Source organism: Danio rerio, chromosome 13 (assembly GCF_052040795.2).
Source record: "Danio rerio strain M-AB ecotype USA chromosome 13, GRCz13ab, whole genome shotgun sequence".
In the NCBI taxonomy this organism is placed as follows: domain Eukaryota; kingdom Metazoa; phylum Chordata; class Actinopteri; order Cypriniformes; family Danionidae; genus Danio; species Danio rerio.
Window position 1 is genome coordinate 17,751,511 of NC_141033.1, and position 14,301 is coordinate 17,765,811.

The 14,301-nt window shown below is 34.9% G+C and overlaps 2 protein-coding genes across 7 annotated transcripts in view; one reads left to right on the plus strand and one right to left on the minus strand.

The window, feature by feature from the left end:
* Window positions 1-6,468, plus strand: part of LOC147841024 (uncharacterized) — a 485,466-nt gene extending 478,998 nt beyond the window's left edge. Inside the window, exon 2 of the mRNA XM_087279102.1 lies at window positions 6,370-6,468. The gene's annotated coding sequence lies outside the window, so the exon portion shown is untranslated. The remainder of the gene's footprint in view (window positions 1-6,369) is intronic.
* spmip7 (sperm microtubule inner protein 7) overlaps window positions 1-14,301 on the minus strand; it is a 37,757-nt gene that overhangs the window by 262 nt on the left and 23,194 nt on the right. The window lies entirely within an intron of this gene.

The following is a 14,301-nucleotide window of genomic DNA, read 5'->3' on the forward strand; positions in this document are numbered from 1 at the left end:
ATCACAAAAATCTGAATTTTTTTGTTCTCCCAAGACATGATATGTACTTTGCTAGGATAGTTTAGCCAAATATTAAAATGATGTCATCAATTACTCCCCCTTTACAAGTTTCAAACTGGTTCGAGATTAATTCTTCAGTTGAACACAAAACATATAATAAAGGATGTTGAAAAAGAAGCAGCCATTAACCTCCACAGCAGTGGTGGAAAGGGGGCTGAAAATCATACTCAAATAAAAGTACCATTAATTGGCCAAGACGTGTGCAAGCAGAGTTAAAATATCTGTTGTAAATATTTCTTAAAGCATAAGTAAAATGTAGCCCTTTTAAAAGTACTCAAGTGACTAGGGAGTATTACACTGTGAAAGGTTGATGTGTTTACATGCAGTTATGTGTGTGAAAATTTAACATTCCGCAATGCAGTTAGTGATTGTTTAAGACCATTTGACCATCTTTTCATCAGTGACACGCCATCTAAACTGTCTTGGAGTGATTGCGTGTGAAGATTTTGGACATCTTCTTGGACACTTTGCAAACATGTATTGAAATAGTTTGTTATGATAAAAAACTTTTTATTATTTGATTGAACAGGAACTGCAGGACTGCAGGACTGCAGGACTCCCCATAGAGAAGAAAAAAATAAGTAGGTTGAAGGAAAATAGAGTAATAGTATCAAAATGTACTCAAGTGAAAGTAAAAGTACACATTTTTAAAGCTACTTAGTTACAATTCCTGAAGAAAATACTTAATTTGTAATACTTAAAATGTAATTTGTTACTTTACATCACTGCTCCACAGACGTTTTTGTTCCAACGTCAATACTTGAGCTTTCCAGCTCAAATAAAACAAATTCATTAATTTGCTTTTCGGCTCAGTCCCTTTATTAATCCGGGGTCGCCCAAGCGGAATGAACCACCAACTTATCCAGCACGTTTTTACGCAGCGAACACCCTTCCAGCCTCAACCCATCTCTGGGAAACATCCACACACACTCATTCATGCACAAACACTCATACACTATGGACAATTTAGCCTACCCAATTCACTTGTACCACATGTCTTTGGACTGTGGGGTAACCGGAGCACCCGGAGAAAACCCACGCGAACGCAGGGAGAACATGCAAACTCCACACACAAATATTAACTGGCTCAGCAGGGACTCGAACCAGGTAACTCATGTTAGCTTTTATAAAATTATACGATTTTCATTTCTGTCATTTCATCAATTCAAAGAACCTCAGTTTACCCTTGATATTACATTCTTACGTAAAAAAAAAAAAAGATCTTTTGTGATGGTCCTATACTGACATTTTGGTGCATCTTGCCGGCAATGATGGAAAGAGTACTGCAAAATCATACTCATGTAAAAGTACCATTAATTGCCCAAAAATATAGAGCGAGTAAAAGTATCTGTTGTAAATATAACCCAAAGTATGAGTGAAAAGTAGCCCTTTAAAAGTACTCAAGAGTAGTGAGTATTACACTTTGTCTAATCTCCATAGACAGGAAATAATAAAGTAGTGACCACAGGTTGAGGGAAAGTAGTGGAGTAAAAGTATTAAAAGATACTGTACTAAAAATTTTATCAAGTGAAAGTAAAATTACACATTTTTGAAACTACTTAGTTAATTACAATTTCTGAAAAAAAATACTCAATTACAGTAGTTTGAGTATTTGTAATTAGTTACTTTACACCACTGCTTGCCGGTTCCACCCATGTAATTGCCTTGATTGACAAACCTTGGAGCACTCATTTTAAAGAGACTGCTGGCATTACAAGTATGGGGACTTAGTTTTGGATTGTTATTTGTTTTTTGTTGTTGTTGTTTTCTGGATTTGGGCCCAGTTTGTTTAACATTTATTTCTACACCACAACATTAGAGTTTATGCAAACATTATGCATTACACACTGGCAAGATGACTTTAACAGGCATTATTTTCTTTTATTGTGATCATTTCAAGTTTATAAATTTTTTCCATTGTAAACACTGCTTAGCTTGTGTGCGTCCCTTTGTTTTGTTGCTTACTTTGAGCCAGGGATCATAACAAAGTGGGGGATTGTCCTACAGCTTTTAGTTTGAAAATAATTATTTAATTTGTTTGGGATGCACAATTTTTTTTTTCCTAAGTCTATTCATTCACCTTGCCAGATTGTTGCCAAAAAAGAAGTTTGCCAAACTTTTGTGTAACGAGCATTGTTTTCTTCCAACGTTAGTTTCCCTGGTAGGTGGAGTGGCATTGCCTTCGTGGGTAGAAGTGTTTAAACTCGGAATCTTCTATTTGTCGTGTTGAGCTGATTTAATCAGCTGCGTGGCCCACCCAGTGGGCTTCAGTGCATAAATACCCCCCACAAGTAGTTGCTTGAAGATTCTTTAGAACTGCAGATTCATTCTTTTTTGTCATGGCGGATGCCAAGTCAAAACAACTGGTTGTCACACTAACAGGAGAACAGATACAACACTATTTATTGACAACAATGGGAAAGAGGGTAGGTTTTATAGTTTGTTTGCATTCTTATGTCGTTAAAAGTCTTTTGTAGAATGATGGGCAGAGAATGCAGAAGTAGCTCAAATTTAGAACAGTCTGTAGGCATAAGCTCATGTCGAAGCAACGAGAAGCACTCATAGGCGCAACTGGGAGAGGAGAGAGTCTGGTAATTTCACAGTAGATGGCGAGTGGTTCAACAAACAGTGACTGTTTCTCAATTACAAGAACGATGAGAATGGACTCGTGTTCTTGTGGAGATCGTTCTTTTGAACAGTTGATGATGACATAACACAAGTAAGATCGCTGAAGCATGCATTTTGAGAAACAACCAATGGGTGCAGGGGAATGGCACTGTTTCTTAATTCCAAGAACATAGAGAACAGACTTATGTTCTCTTGGAGACCGGTCTTGCCAGGTTACCTGAAACGTATTCAGAATATCGCGAGAACTATTTATTTTTTTATTTCAAATGTGCATGTGCATTAGCTAGGGCAACCTGAAAAAAATACAATTTTGTTTGATTCGAACATTTAAAAATTAAACTTATGAGACAGTTTTAGTTTAATTTTATTGGAGATTCCAAATTTTTAATGTAATCGAAAGCTCTGCAAACAGTTCATTCAGACAGAATGCTCGAGCATACTACTCGAGATGTTTACTGCATTTCAAAGATGGCCACCAAGTGAAATTACTTGCCTTAAAGGGACTTGGATGCTGTGTTCTTTTCTGATGGTCATATTACCTTCACGTATTTTTAACAAAAAAATATTTAAACGTTACAGTATTCATACAATGATTTATTTTTTTTTCAATAAAACAACTTGATTAAAACTTTATAGAATATAAAAGATTTTGGACAATTTAATTCCAGTTTCAGTAAATAAACACCCTAATGTGTTTATGCCTTTATTAAGAGTTTTATGTTAAAGAGCCCATATTATACATGAAATAGGGTCATATCCTGGTTGTAAGGGTCTCCAACAACAGTCTAATATGCATGCAAGGTCAAAAAACACTTTCATGGTCTTATAATCTGCATTTATTTTTACCTAATTATCCCAGCGACTCCTGTATGAATCGTCCAGTGATTCATTTGTTCCCAAACCCCTCCTTAGCGCGGAGCTAATCTGCGCTGATTGGACCGATGACAGTCTGTCGCGATTGGTCGACTGCCTTCAGTCAGAGAGGGAAATGGCCAATAGCTAATCAGCAATTTAAAAAGTAATCACAGTTCATACACGCTCGATAGTGTAGACGTGGATTTTAGCTGCCACACTATGGCGAGTGGATAGTGCCACGGATAACCGAACGAAGGAGACAGTCGTGTACTCGCCATACCACACACACACAAAAACACACACACACCTCCGGATGACAACGCTCCCGCTTCCGCCCGCACCCGCCAGGTTTTAGCCTGAGAACCCGCTCCGTTTTCTGCCCGCCGCGCCCGGTCCCGCTAGAGCGGAGAACACAACCAAAAATCACCCAGTATACAGTCCAGACAGCCAAGCTGTCTGTATAAACACACACACACACACAGCACAAAGCACACAAAGCGCGTTCGTTCGTTCGTTCGCTCTCTCTCTCTCTCTCTCTCTCTCTCGCTCTCTCTCATACGCGCGCGTGCGCACTAACACACACACAAGCACCACGCAGACTCTCTCTTTCTAATTCGCATAGCAATATCCGTGATATTGCTAGACAGCCCGCTCCCGTCACAAATTAAACCCGTTACCGACCGCTCCCGCGATTTATTCGGAAATTTATTCCCGCGGGGACAGCCGCGGGAATAAATTTCCGAATAAATCGCGGGAGCAGAACTCTAGCACTGAGCTCCATAAACAAACAGCACGCGTCGCGTTTTTAACGTGACTTTGCACGCGATAAGATAAAATATCCAGTTAACCTGATACAGTACACGCGGTTACAAGTAACAAATCACAACTAAATACATTTGCAAGCTAGAGTAAACGAGGCAACAACTTTAACCGCACGTACTTACACTTGAGAAATGGAAGAAACCCATCCTGACGTCCATCAGTTACTCTTTACTGATCCTTCCTTTAACAAACTCAGATGAAGTATTCTTTGTAGCATGTAGCTTCCAGAAGTTTCCAACTGCTTGGCTATAATGCTGAGGTTTCATCTTTGGGTAGAGACTCAATAAAATATCCATCTGCAGTGTGACTTCAATCGACCGGCATGTTTGTGTGCGTGTGTTTGTGGGTGTGCGTGTGTGTCTGGGTTTCTGCGTCAGAGGGCGGGGCCTCAGGTTTGAAATCTCCCGGGTTTGCGCGTGCACGTGAATAACTTGGTTTCGTTCGTACGTCATGGCGAAACACCTAATGAGTCGGTATCAAGGCGACTCGTTTGAAGCACTATGAGTCGACTCTTTTATAGATGAATCAACCGTTTTAAACACTGTATTCTTACAGATTTAAGCCTTAGCTGGATACTTCACTTCACTTAGAGCTGTGTTACACACTACATGGAGGGGAATTTTCAAAAACCCATAATATGGGCTCTTTAATGTTTACTTTCACAGTCTCTTTTAGGGAAATTTCTGAAATAAATAAGTTATATCTCTGAACTTTAATGATAAATCTACATAGATATTTACATTAGATGGTGCCTATGCTATTGTTGTCTATTAGAAGGAATGCGTTAATATGTTGTTTACAAATGACATCACTGATGAGGTGCAAAATTCAAATGAAGAGCAGAAAGTGGTTTTTCTACATAGGAATCACTACCAGAATATCAAAATATTTCTGTTTTTTTTTTTTAATTGTTTAAATTGCAGAATAGCTTTTATATACTTTCAAATGTTTTTTGCTCACAATGGGGAGAAAGTTCAAGAAACTGCCTGAAAAACTGAAGAAAAAGCAGCATGTAATAAACATTTTTTTAATATATCTATGTGTACAAACTTTTTCAAACACATAATTTGTGTCATGAGAATAAATATGTTAATGTGTAATATAAAAATCAGATACAAATGCCACAACACTTATAAAAAAATCCAGTAGAATATAAATAGTACTCAGCCATGTAATCACTGCAACGAAACCTCCATCTTGTTTTGCAATAATCCATGTTTTTACTGGCATTTCAGCAGAATAAACAACCGTACTCTGAGCATCCAGATCAGCAGTGAATGTCTGATGATATTAAATTCATTGACAAAACAAAAAAAGTAATGCAACTCTTGTGACAAAACTAGACGGTTATTATTTTAAAGCACTTTTCCCCCCCTTACAAAATAAATAAATAAATAAATACATAATAGATTATTTGTCCATGCTTTTGTATGCTTTCATCTGTTATTTCATGATGTCTGGAAGATATGTAATTTATAATAAACATGTTTTTGAACCACATAGTTAAGTGTATAATGTGTACAACTCTTTGTTGATGAATGCTACAGAATACTGTAGATTAGTAAACAGATAAACTGTAATAAATAATGTAACATTAGTTTCCCCAGCGATCAGTATACAAATATTTCTTTATAAGTAAACTTTTAAATTATATTTCTACATCGATGAATAAGTGACCACATGGGCATTGCTGACCAAGAGCATATGTTTGTGTGCATGTAAATGTATTATCCACCCTACCTGTTAAATTTGATTTGATCCATGTCCTGAAACACACCCTCTTCTGATTTCACTTCTAATTCTAATAGAGGGAGCGATTCATTTGTAAATAAATCTCATAAATGAATGATTTGTGTGACCCCATCAATATACATGCTTCTCAAGCAGTGTTATGTTATCAGGCATCCTTATAAGTCACTTCAAGAACTTGCACCACAGAATCTTGTTGTTATATTTTATTTACATTGTTTGCTAATTGTATTCAACAAAAATACACAAGCCTAGAAACTTAGTGCAAGATGGTGCTATGGTCAATGCAGTAAGTGACTGTATTATCATCAATACTGCTATTTGTTGAGCACAAAAGTTTGTAACATACATAATCGTAAAGAAAATCTAAATCTTATCTATGAAATGTTATGCCTTTATGCTTTGTTTTCTTTGTTTGCTCATAATTACACTCATACACAGAACAAAAGTCCAGAATCTTCAGATTGGCTTTATTCTTCCCTGAGTGCGGTTGAATTACTTGCTCTGTACAAATATGGCAGCAGTATTGATGCATGTTCAGGGTCTGTATAGCTGCGTCCCAAATGGCACACTATACACTATGCACTCATGCACTATGTACTTATGCACTTACACACTCAACAGGATAGTATATGTATTTAGTGTCGTCCCAAATGGCACACTAATGTGTTTTTACTAAGCGAAAATTCAAGCCGTTTCCCTGATGACGTTTGACGGTCGCCAAATCGGTGAAATAAACGACCGAATTATCAGATAATATCTGCCGTGAGTATTGCCGCAATTACCATCGGGAGGCGCTAAAATCACTGTAGTAGGAGAATTTTGCTTTCACCATTCAAAATAAATAAAGTTATTTAACATGTGCGTCTGATAGCTCCGCCCCTTCCGCTACGTGAGCAAACCTGCGGTCGTTGAGTGCGTGAAGTGTTCATCATTACACACTTCATTTTAGCGGCTGAATGAGTGCATCATCCGGGTAATTAAAGTGCACTTATTATTTTTAGAGTTTTCAGTGTGAACACACTACTTACACTATTTATACTACAAAATGGCGTAGAATAGTGCATAAGTATGCGATTTGGGACGCAGCTATTGCAAACTCTAGTGTATTAATAAAATAAAATTAATGTATAATGTATAGCCCACATTTTAAAAATAAATGATATACAGTAAATATATTTTAGTCTACAAAGATTTAACTTATTTTGAAAGCATTTAAACCACATTTTGAAAAACAAATTCTAATACAACTAGTGTAGATTAATTGATTTTAGTATACTTGTTCAAGTTCACAGAATCAGTATAACTTCAATCAACTTACAATGCATATGATTTTGATATAACACCTCTCCAATCCAGTTCCATGAGTCTTCCACAAAACACACACATATTAATGATTCCTACTTGTCTTCTTCGTGATGAAGAGTAAGCAAAATCTGATATGTAGTAAAGGGAAAAAAGAAGAACGTGTTCATCAGACGCTGAATTCAAACCAGGTTCATGTGCTTTACAAGCTACGCCACTCACACTGCTGATTTGCTCCCTTTAGCTTTGTTGTCTCTGTCAATCAAACATTGATGAGTGGGAATCACTCAACTAGCTTATTCCAACGAGGTTACCCTTACCCTAACACTACAAAATTGCACTTACTCTAACACTACAAAATATATATATGAAGTCAGAATTTTTAGCCCCCGGTTTATTTTTTTCCCAGATTTCTGTTTAATAGAGAGAAATATTTTTCCAACGCATTTCTAATCATAATAGTTTTATTAACTAATCTCTAATAACTGATTTATTTTATCTTTGCCATGATGACACAATAATATTTGACTAGATATTTTTCAAGACACTTTTATACAGCTTAAAGTGACATATAAAGGCTTAACTAGGTAAATTAGGTTAACTAGGCAGGTTAGGGTCATTAAGCAAGGTTTGTTGTAATGATGGTTTGTTCTGTAGACAGTCTAAAAAAATTGATTAAAGGGGCTAATAATTTTGAACTTAAAATGTTCATAAAAAATTAAAACTGCTTTTATTCTAGCCGAAATAAAAAAAGACTTTCTCCAGAAGAAAAAACTGTATCAGACATACTGTGAAAATGCAGCCTAAAGCATGAGTATGTCTGTGGTCTGGATGTATTATAAAGTTGATGACGACAACATAGTAAACTGTGAGATATACAAACTTGGGCTTGCCTGTCGGGTATTTTAAGTTGTTAAATATTAAAATAAGGTGAATTCATATAAAATTAAAGAATATCCTGGATCTGTTTTTTCACTTTTCTTTATTCTTTTTTTATATATTATAGAATTATTGGATCAGGTTTCAGTATCGGTAGATACTCATAATCAAATGACTCAGACTAGGACTCGAGGGCAAAAAAATCGATCAGGACATCCCTAGTAATTTAAATATTGAAACAATTTGAACACTTGCTTTTTTAACGTAATTTGGTACAAACATTTTGGGATGAAGTATTAGTTTGGATACAAAAAAAAAAAAAAAAAAAATAAAAAATAAACTTTATATATATGTGTATATATATATATATATATATATATATATATATATATATATATATATATATAAATATATATAACATATATATAACTTTATATATATATATATATATATATATATATATATATATATATATATATATATATATATATATATATATATATATATAAAGACTTATCTTCTCATGGGATATTATTAAGTGTTGGCTATCTTATATAATAAATAATTTGTTAATATTATTGAACATTTCTATTATTAAATGTAATATTTTCAAAACTTCCCCAAGACTAGTGGTGTTCGAACAAAAATTTGTGATATATTTGAAGATATTTGGAGAGTTAAAAAGTCAAAAAACAAGATATTTATATACTTGATATGAGTATTTTGGTTTTGTCATGATTACCAGCAATCGTCTTTCATAAGATCGCTGGATTTCACTCTCAATAACCATGGACTACAAATCCACCATTTCTGGACTACATTTTCATACATGCACTACGGTCACAGACACACATGCTTCCTCATCTAAACTGATTACATTCACACCATCTGAGGATTGTCAGAGACTGATTGCACACACTATTTAAGCCACACACTCACCCATTCAGTTTGCCGAGTCTTGTCTATCTGTTGATGACATTACAACGCGTTCTTCCTGTCTAGGTTTCCTGTGTTTCGACCTAGCCTTGTATTCTTGTTCTCCCTGCCTGCCGCCTGCCTTTTGACCTCTCACCTGTTACTGATTACGATTTTGGATTGCCTACACATACCCGTTTGCACCTGTATTGACCATTGCTTGCCTGACGACGAATAAACCTGCACGTGGATCCAAACTTCTGTTGTTGGTGTCACTTCCCTGTGTTACAGGTTTGATGTTTTGAGAACTCCCTATCTACTTTTTTTTAATCATATATTTTATTTGTTATTTTATTTGTTTATTTATATGTGTTGTATTATTAATAAAGAGGGTGGAAAGATTGTGAATGTAAATTTATTGTTATCTCAGTCTTTTGTGTAATTAAAAAAATATTAATGCCTTTTTTGTTATTATTTAAGCATTGATGATGATGATAATAATAATAATAATAATAATAATAATAATAATAAAGAAAAACTGCATTATGTGTCTTTTGTTCTTATGGTCTTGAGTTTTGGAACTGAACTTTTGTGGCTGATGATGACGTTACATGAGTACATGAAGACTCAAGAATGCTGAAGAACGCATTAAGAAACAGCCTGTGTCTCGTAAGTATGAGTCTGATTAGTGTAATCACAGGTGATGTGTTAGAATGCAGGTGACCTAACATTGTAATTATTTTGGTATAACAGAAAAATCAATCATTTTGACACCATTCTGTACAGTGTTGCTAAAAACAAACCCATGCAACTTTAGACACATTTGTGGTCACATATATGATTATATGTAATCCATTTAAACATCTAGATGCTGATTCATAGACATGTAAAGGTTATGCATCTACTTATATATTACTAATGCTTTAAAAAGGGATGGTTTCATGGAGTAAATGACTTAAAGCCAATAGCCCAATTTTCCATAAAGCTACCACTAGTCTGTCTCATGACACACTCAAATGATTGAGAGTTTCCAAAGTTGCAGAGCTATGAAAACAGTTTGGAGACATTTAAGTTTATCACCAAATAAGGAGGAGGTGAGGGTTAAAGGAAGTTGTAAAGGTGCTGACTTTCTGCTGTAAGGAAAAGAGATGGCTGTTTTATCGGCAAGGGAAACACATTTGAGAGCAACTGGTGGCTCCAGGAAAATGGATCTGGGTTGAGCAAAAACCACGATTACCACTGGCAACAAAAGCAGCTAGGTTTTGGATAGGGCCATCTGGAGAGGTCTGCTCCAAAAAGACAGTAAAGCAGCTCTTCTGGGGCCCAGCTAGGAAACACGTTTAAAAAAAAAAAAAAACACCCGGTCCTTGGGTGAGGAGTTTGGTTTTCCTCCAGTGCTTCTCTCAAACACCACCTCCTTCTTATTTTTGCTAGAGCTGCAGATGCTTCATTCCTACTCATTCTGAAAGCCGAGGATGTTTTGCCATTACAGATGGAGGGTGTAAGAGCTGCTGGACTAGTGTTGCTTTCCCGCTAGTGTCTGTTTCATTTGAATTTAAAAAAAAACCCCACAGAAAATAACAATGTTTCAACAATCATTCTTCCTGATTGTTTAACCTTTAAATAGAGAATAAAGTTTTTAAGAAAATAGACAATTAAATGTCCACCTTTCTTCTAAATCGCAGATGCTTTGGGAGAATTATGGAAGTAGCTTTCATGAACCCTTAAATGACAGTTTTATGATTTTTTTATGATTTCTTTTAAATCATCTCAAAAGTTTTTGTTTTAATGATAATTTCAACCAGGCAGCTTTGATGGCCGTTAAACTGTAAAAAAATCAGTAAAGCATTTTACAAAACTGGGTGCTCTCTTAGATGACCATAAGTGACCCCAAAAAGTCTTTCCACATCGATATTAAGGATGTGTTGAATATGGCTGTACTTTAAGAAATGCAAAGATAAAATGAAAGCTGCAAGCAGTGTTGAGGGGGCCTTCGCACCCAGGCTCACTACCACTCGGTGGCCTCAAGATGACAGAGAACAGTTGGAAATATGCATTTACAGTTTTTTCCAACTGCTTACACACAAAATCATTGTCACACGTGTCTGAAATGTTACTCACAATGCAAAACTACTCAAAACTAGAAGCTGCAGTATTTCGCAGCTTTGAACTCTTCACTACACACAACTCTCTACCTAAAAGACAAAAATCTAACAGGAAGCCACTTGCTTTCCTTTTTCAAATACAACCAATCAAAATGCTACACTTATTCACAAGGTCACACACACACGCTTATCACATGTGGAAATCCTAATTTCTTAATTGATCTAATTACTGCATGCTTTAGTCTAGTATAGGTCAAATGTGATGGAACACATGGTTCCCCCCAAAAAACTGGTTTGCCACCCATCCACAATTTTTTGTACCCCATTTTCTCCTTTTCTAAATCCTAAATTCTAACAGAATAGGGGAATTTTTCTGAGCCTAGCGCTGTAAAGTGTATGATGATCAACCCTATGCACACATAATGCTATTCCAGGCAATGGAAACTTCTCAATCCTTCACTTTTCAAACTCCCTTCACACACATTTGTGTTCTTCACTATATTGTAAAGAACATAATTTTGCTTTACATATGTAATTGCTTTACAATTTATTTATTTTTTAATTTTACATACAGTATATTTATGTTTTTTTTTGCAATACACACCTATAATGTTTGGCCTATTAAATATTTTCTGTTTTTTAGGACATTGGTGTTTACAGTGTACCTGATACTCCTCTTAGCAAATTACTGTCACTGTTAAACATTGTATTGAAATGTAGATGTAAGGTCAAAGAGCAATGAGCTTAAGATTTAGAACAACCATGTTTACATGCTATATCTAAACATTTACTATAATGAATAAAGGGTTTGGCACTTAATGTTAATACTTCATTCTGGCAAGTGTTTATGGGATTTTTAATGCAGTGTTCCATTTTGAAGAAAATATTTGGCATTTTTTATTTCATGTGTGCAGTTTTGGAAATTGTGTGTCGAGTTGTGAAAAAAGGTGATACGGTTTTGAAAATGCGTATAAGCAGTTGGAAAAAACTGTGGGGAATATAAACACACTACAACTTCACTGATACATGCCAAACGTCTGTCTGTCAGCAGGTGGCACTATGAATGTAACTGAAAGTTGGCATGTGAATGTCTTCAGGACATGTCTTTATCAAACGCAAATTTTGAGGTAGATCTTATGACAACTTCCTCTTCTTTAAGGAAAGTCTAGACCTTGACAATTTAACATCACAAATAGCTTCAGAATAGACTTTGTTGGTCTGATTAAATGACTAGGAGGAGTTTGTCACGGTGTAAAACATGTAATTTCCTGTCATCGCTATGACTGAAACTGAATATTGACGTGTATAACAAATGTGAATTTTGAAACCAATCGGACATTGCATTTTTGATTTATAACAAATTCTTGTTTGGGCAAAAACATATTGCAAATTTGTAAGGTTGCTACAGAGACACCCTTTGACGAATACGGCAGGGGTGTCCAAACTCGATCCTGGAGGGCTGGTGTCCCTCTGATTTTAGCTGCAACTTGTTTCAACAAACCTGCAAGGAGGTTTCTAGTATAAATAAAAGCTTGATTATTTGGTTCAGGTGTGTTTGATTGGGTTGGAGCTTAACTCTTCAGGACACTGGCCCTCCAGGACCGAGTTTGGACATCCATGCTCTACATGCACTTTGTTGAAAGTGTATGTAGCACCTTTCAGCCTTTTAGCCATCCCATGGGAGTTTCTACCAGAAATGTACATTATCTGTCCCTGAAATAAAAACATAAATACAGCAAATAATAAGTATTTCATCCCAAAAATTTCTAAAATGGACTGATAGTTGACTTCTTGAGTTATTAAGTAAAGGAATATGTCATTCAGTTGCTTCACAGATTTTTGTTCTTTATTAAAAACACTATACAAATTTAAAAACCCTGTCACTGTCCTTGTCCTCAGCCTAATTGAACCTACAGCTTTAATAGTTTTGTTATGCAAAAAACTGTTATTTAGAGAAAAAGACTTCAGAAATAAGTTTTAAGTTTTTTTATATTAAAATCAATTGATTACGAAATAAATTTGACAAATTAATACTACAAATATACAAATAAATTAACATTTGTCCCCATGTTTCAGTCAGTCATTTGCATTAATTTTAACATAAAATGTGTCAAAGGAAGTGACATCATTTGATGGAGAAGCTGACAGTGATCAAGGATGCGTTCGTTCATTGTACTGTATGATTTTATGATTCTTTGAGGAAGACAAGCTTAAAGGTCAGGCCCTGTCACATTTTTTATAAGTGACAATGTACGTTTCTGATAGAATGTCCCCCATATCAGATGTAAATGCTCACCACTTCTGGTGTGAGCAAAGCTTTGAGTTTTCAAGAATGTTTCGACTTTAAAAAAGGCATATTATTTTTAAAAAATAAATACAGTTAAAATCAAAATGTAATAAACCCCCTTTGATTTTTTTTCTTTTTTAGATATTTTTCTAATTATGTTTAACAGAGCAAGGAAATTTTCAAAGTATGTCTGATAATATTTTTTCTTCTAGATAAAGTCTTATTTGTTTTATTGCGACTTAAATAAAAACAATAAAAAAAACAATTTAATTACAAAATTATTAGCCTCTTTAAGCTATATATTTTTTGATAGTCCACAGAACAAACCATCGTAATACAATAACTTGCCTAATTACCTTAAACTGCCTAGTTAACCTATTTCATATCTAGTAAAATACTATTTACTGTCATCCTGGCAAAGATAAAATAAATAAGTTATTAGAGATGAGTTATTAAAACTATTATGTTTAGAAATGTGTTGAAGAAATTGGTAACTCATTATAATAACTAAATTATAATAATAATTTATCAAGCATTAGCAAATAGTGAATTCATTATTTGTTCAGCATTGACTTTACATTTAAAATGTTAGTAAGCAGTTTATAACTGCAGTTACAAATGCTCAATTCTTGACTTATAAGAACATGTATAAAGTGCTTAATAATTGTATTTATATAATTTGTGAGTGATTTATTT